Source organism: Heterodontus francisci, unplaced genomic scaffold (assembly GCF_036365525.1).
Source record: "Heterodontus francisci isolate sHetFra1 unplaced genomic scaffold, sHetFra1.hap1 HAP1_SCAFFOLD_300, whole genome shotgun sequence".
Taxonomy (NCBI): Eukaryota; Metazoa; Chordata; class Chondrichthyes; order Heterodontiformes; family Heterodontidae; genus Heterodontus; species Heterodontus francisci.
This window is the reverse complement of record NW_027140175.1, coordinates 1,016,848-1,022,996: the sequence shown is the minus strand read 5'-3', so window position 1 is coordinate 1,022,996 and position 6,149 is coordinate 1,016,848. Positions and strand designations below refer to the sequence as shown.

Genomic DNA, 6,149 nt, shown 5'->3' with positions numbered 1-6,149 from the left:
GATGTTCTTCGGGCTAGAGGAAGGTTTGTAGTGGAGTTCCCCAGGAGTCAGTGTTGGGACGCTTGCCTTTCCTGATGTATATTAATACCTTGGTGTACAGGGCAGAATTTCAAAGTTTATGGATGATGCAAAAATTGGAAGCATTGTGAACTGGCAGAGAAGGTTCGAGGGACCATGTGGCTACTCCTCATGTTCTTCCCAGTGTCCAGGATGAAGTGCGACATGACACGTATTTCCAGATGGTCAAAACAATCAGGGGAAAGCAAACGCAATGGGCATCCTTCAGGAAAACATCACATTTAAAGTGAGAAACTAATCATAAGGCATGAACAGGGATTGAACCAGTGATCTTCAGTTTACGAGACTGACGTCTTACCGCTTGGCCACCATGCCTTCTGCCAATGAATATCTGAGGCTCCAGAGGAGGATTTGTGATTCTTTTTCAATTTGGTTGAAACAACATCGAGAAACATGCACAGAAATAAAGAGGGATTGTGGAATGGGTAACAGATCAGCCTCATTTACATCATCAGCATCATGAAATCTTCATTCAGACGTTCCATTCCCATCCTCAGCTTTTCTCACATCTGTACAATCATATAAGAGTGGACATTGTGTTGTAACTGGGCAGATTATATAAATAGACTATGTGCACCATCACAGGAAGTGTTGTAATATAATCTGGACGGCACCTCATGGAGAGTTGTGGATGAAACATTCAATGCAAGGTGTGCAGAGTAAACTCAGGTTATTTTAACCGTCAGACTCTTATAAATTGTTGACAGATATCAGAATATTATATGGGGGCCGCAGTAAACCAAAGTGAAGATGGAGAAATCTTTGCCTGTACCTTTGAAAAGGTCACTGGACTGAACCAAGCCGAGGAGTGGCCGAGATGGTTCCAGAGGTTTGCAAGGTATCTACTGCATCGGGTCTCGTGCAGAAGCCAGACATGGAGCAGGTCAGTACACTATTGTCTGAAATGGAGGGAGTGTGTATGCAACATCCTCATGAAGAACAGAAGGCTATGTGTGAAGAAGTTATTAAGGCACTCAAGACCTATTTTAATTGAGGAAAAATATGTCATCGTGGAGCCAAAGTTAAAACGCTGCGTTTGCTGACAACGCAACCTGTACTAGCACATGCGCAAATGCAGCCTCTTCCACTGAAATGTCACTGTCTGTGACATTCAGGCAGCTGCCAGGATTAAAGATGGAGCTACTCAATTTATCACAGAAAACAACTTCGACCCAAAAATCCCCTCAAAGGTTGCCATCGCCGCCTCCGTCCCACCCCCAACAGTCCCCCGCTCCTTCTTGTGCATTCACCAGTTATATAGAACCAAGTCATCTTAATTCACCTAAAGTGAATTACTTTCGGAGCAGTGACTGTCATTTCATAAGCAAATATGGCACATATCTACACAATGGACATGTTTTGGTTGATACTCGGAGAACGTTGCGCTGTTTGAAGTCTCATCGGAAGGACAGCACCTCTGACAGTGCTGCACACCCTCTGTAATTCAGTGAGGTTTCATAGAGTCATAGAGTTATACAGCACAGAAACAGGCCCTTCGGCCATCATGTCCGTGCCGGCCATCAAGTACCTATCTATTCTAATTCCATTTTCCAGCACGTGGCCGTAGCCTTGTATTTTGTGGCGTTTTGAGTGCTCATCTAGATTCTTCTTAAATGTTGTGAGGGTTCCTGCCTCTACCACTCCTTCAGGCAATGTGTTCCAGATTCCAACCACCCTCGAGGTGAAACATTTCTTCCTCAAATCCCCTCTAAACAGCGCCATCCCATTCTCCGGTCGATCATTCCCCGCTTCCCCCCATCCCACTCTCTGACTGCTCACTCCCCGCTTCGCCCACCACCACCCCCATCCTGCTCTCTGGCCGCTCACACTCCAGGCCATGGGCTCTGCCGCTTCCCTCCTCTCGGCCACTCGAGCCAACATTGCCCCATCACCCCGCGAGGCTCGCCTTGCTTTATCGGGTGGTGCGGTGAAGAATGATCAAATGTTGGAGCGAGAGGCCGAGAGGAGGGAAGCAGCATGGCTTAGAGCAAGTGTCTGGAGGGACGTGGGGGGGAAGCGGGGCGTGAGTGGACGGAGAGAGGGCAGTGCGGGGGTGGGGGTATAGCAAGCGGCTGGAGGGCGGGGGAGCGGGGCAGCGAGGAGCGGGCAGTGAGCGGCCTGGAGTGAGTGGCTGAGAGGGGGTCGAGAGTTTTCCCGCGCATGCGCCACTTCGTCCTGGAAGACGTAGGCTGAGCATGCGCAGCATCTCAGAGCGCAGGAGACTGTTTGTGCATGTGCGCATCTTGGAGCACTCTGATGACGTCGGCTGGCTGCTGCATTGTCAGGAATCACTTTGAATTTAATAAGCGTACAAAACAGAAAGGGGAGAGCATTCATTCATTTATCAATGACTTGTACAATCTCACGGAGGATTGTGAATACCGCAACTTAAGGGAAGAGCTGAAGGGAGACAGGATTGTGTTCGGGGTATTAGACAACACCCTTTCAGATCATCTACAGTCCAGGGCTGATCTCACATTAACGAAAGAGTTTCAACTGAGCAGACAAACAGAGGTTAGAAAGTTTAACCAATCCGTTGTTCGAGGGGACAGGGAGAGTCTGATCTCGAGAGTTGCAGACTCAATTGAATTTGTTCAGAAAACAAAAGGAAATATTAGGGGTAAAAGACAAGAAAGACGGGAAGAGCATCTCGTGGTAGCTGCAACAAATTGCAGTAGGTGTGGCCGAGAGAGGCACAAGTGGGAAAACTGCCTCGCCAAAGAAGCTGAGTGTTTTTCCTGCAGAAATATGGGACACTTTCAGTCAGTGTGTGGCAGTAAAATACCAGCGCTGAATATAATTAAAGGGAAATCCCCAGGGAGCAAAAACATTAATAAAGTAAAGGATATCTAAAGTGTGGAAATACATTTTTTAGGTGAAATCCAGGAAATAAAGTGAGAGTTGCTGGACGGCAGAAATTCTGAAATATTTTAAGGCTTTGGTAGATAGATTCTTGAGAAACAAGGGGGTGAAAGGTTATCGGTGGCAGGTGGGAATGTGGAGTTGAGGTTACAATCAGATCAACCATGATCTTATTGAATGGTGGAGCAGGCTCGAGGGGCCAAGTGGTCTACTCCTGCTCCTAATTGGTATGTTTGTATGTAAGAAAACATGTTCTCGATACAATGAGAACTATCATTTGTTTGGAAATGGATTTAAACCCACTTTTATCAAAAGGTTATAGAGCTTTAATTTTTCTACAATTAACAGGCAAATCCTTGTGGAGTTGAGATTGACAGAAACAATGGGCTGGATTCTATAGAGCCCTCGACGTCGAGATCTGTGGTGGGGGTGGGGTGGGAGCCGCCTGAAGATGGCCCTGGATGAGGCCCGCCACGGACCTCAACGCCGGCAGGGCCTGGCTCGATATTGCCGGCGACGGCGAGGCCTTGTGGGGGACCCCCACCGCTCGGCAACGGGACCACAAACCTGCATTAATTATTATCCCATCACTTCCTGATATCCAGCTGCGATCTTCAGCCCAGTGGCCGGCACTGCCGTGCCTTCGGAGCCCCATCCGGGGAAATGAGGTGCAACACTGGTGGGGAGGGGGGAGAAGTTGAATTTCTCAGTGTGGGGATGGGGGGCCGGAGTCAAATTAATGTCATGGGTGTAGGGGATGGTGGGAAGGGTTATAGCTTACAGTTTGTGCAGTTTTGGGCTGAAGGTCAGATGGTAAAGGTAGGTTTTGGGAGGGAAAGGGCAAATAATTAATTTAACTGTTATTGGGGGGATAGGAGAGACGCAAAAGCAATGTATTTATTTCATTTCATTTAATCTTCCTTTAAATATTTTCCAGTGGGACTAACAGCCTTTAAAAATGGCTGACACTCCAGTACAGTACGAAGGCAGTGCTGCACTATCAGAAATGCTGTTTTTCAGGTGAGACAGAAAACTGAGGATCCCTCTGCCCTCTCAGGTGGATGTTCAAGGTACCATGGCACTATTTCAGAGAATAGAAGGGGAATTATTTCTGGGATGCTGGTCATTGTTTAACCCTGAATCAACATCACTTAAAAATAGATTATCTGGATTTTATCACATTGTTGTTTCTGGGAGCTTGCTGTGCACACATTGGCCACCATGTATCCTACATGACTCCAGTGACTACACTTGGAAAGTCCTTCATTGGCTGTAAAAGGCTTTGCAACGTCCTGTGGTCGTGAAATGCAAGTCTTGCTTTTTCCATTGTTATCAGTGTCATTGTGATCAAAATATCGGATTCGTGAACACAAAATTTAAATCAATTTCGATTAAAATAATGTAAAAGCATCTATATTCTTGCACTGTAGTTAATAATCTCCATCTTCCTATCCTTACAGAGTGTAATGTCGTCGACCCTGAAATTGATTCCAGAATCTCATAGAATCTTAGACTCATAGAAAGTTTAAGGCACAGAAAGAGGCCACTTGGCCCATCGTGTCTGTTCCACAAACAATTTCAGCCCTGTTCTGATGAAAGGTCACAGATCTGAAACGTTAACTCTGTTTCTCTCTCCACAGATGCTGCCAGACCTGCTGAGTATTTCCAGCATTTTCTGTTTTTACTTCAGATTTCCAGCATCTGCAGTATTTTGCTTCTGTGTTAATTTGAAAGTTAAAACTGACCCACCTGTCTACAATTCACACTGGGGTCTCCCATGAAATGATTCTGTATAATATTGATATAATGAATACATATTACCGACACAGAGCTTCCCATGGGGAATTGGGGTTCTGAAAACCAGCAAACTCTGCAGGAATTTCCACTGGGAGCACAAATGCACAAAATCTCCCTTTAATATATCGATTAATTTTAATTGTCCTTCTGGAAAATTATTTTGAAACAATTTAAACATCAACCCACAGCTCCATGACTGGGTCAATTATGAGGTCATCCTCTGACAGGTCATGTGACAGCTGGAGCCACAAGACATCAGAACCAGATTTGTGACTGGATTAAAACCCGGAATCCTGTCATAATGGCTTTTCAAATAAAGCTGTTGCTGTTTGAAAACACAGCAGGTAAACTTTCTGCCTGACCATGAGGGGAGCTAGGGAGAAATTTGCAAAACTCAATCCTTCAACAAAATAGTTCAAAAATCATTAATATCGAAATCATGTGAGGATTTATATGCAGTAGAGAAACAAGCAGAATAAAGAAAGTACAGAGGAGAGTGGAAAAAGGAAATGAGATCAGCAAGAGAATGTATGAGAAAAGATTAGCGAGTCACATAACTGGGAACACTGAATTCTTTTACCAACATATGGACAGTCAATGAAAGGGTGGGTCATTTCGGAGATCCTGTGGAGGCAGAGGGTGTGGCTGAGATACTAATTAAGTATCACAAAATAAGCGGATGCAGCAAATGTCACAGTAAAGGAGGAGGAAGTGAAGAAATTGGACAGGATGAAAATAGATAAAGAGGAGACAATTTCAAGGTTGGCAGCACTCACAGTAGAAAAGTCACCCAGTTTGAATGGGCTGCATCCTGGGTTGCTGAGGGAAGTTGCTGGGTTGCTGAGACTCGAACCACAATCTTTCAATCCATTGTAATGACTAACAAGGTCAAGAAAGCTATTTTATAATTAACACATGACCAAAGGAGCCATTTTGTGTTCAGTACTAATGTGCCGTGTGGAGGACACTATTTGTGCTTAAACATTAACACAACGCGGGAAGAAACGGTTACCGATTATAAGCTCTCACTCACTTGGTGCAGAGTATGAGCACCAGGGGTTACTTATGACAGTGGAAGATAACATGGCATCTCATTGGATAGCTACCACCCACTCCAAGCTGGGTAGCCCCCAATCAGTTAGGTGCTGTCCTGCCACGACCTGCTTGCTTCAATGGGTGCTTGGAGCTTAGAGAGTCATCTCTCAACAGGCGGATCGATAATCAATGCACCAAGAAAAGCAAGCTCAACAAAGAAGACACCGGTCCTTCGCATCGCAAGCTGGAATGTGAGGGCCATGTGTCCTGGCCTTACTGACACCCTTCTGCAGGTTGATGACACACACAAGACAGCTGTGATAGACAAAGAACTCACAAGGCTCAATGTGGACATTGCTGTGCTGCAAGAAACTAGA

The 6,149-nt window shown here is 45.5% G+C and overlaps 1 non-coding gene across 1 annotated transcript; it reads right to left on the bottom strand.

Annotated features, from left to right (window-relative positions):
* Nucleotides 1-321: 321 nt before the first annotated feature.
* trnat-cgu (transfer RNA threonine (anticodon CGU)) lies at nucleotides 322-393 on the bottom strand. The gene has a single exon. It is a non-coding gene; the product is annotated as a tRNA-Thr (tRNA).
* Nucleotides 394-6,149: the final 5,756 nt, after the last annotated feature.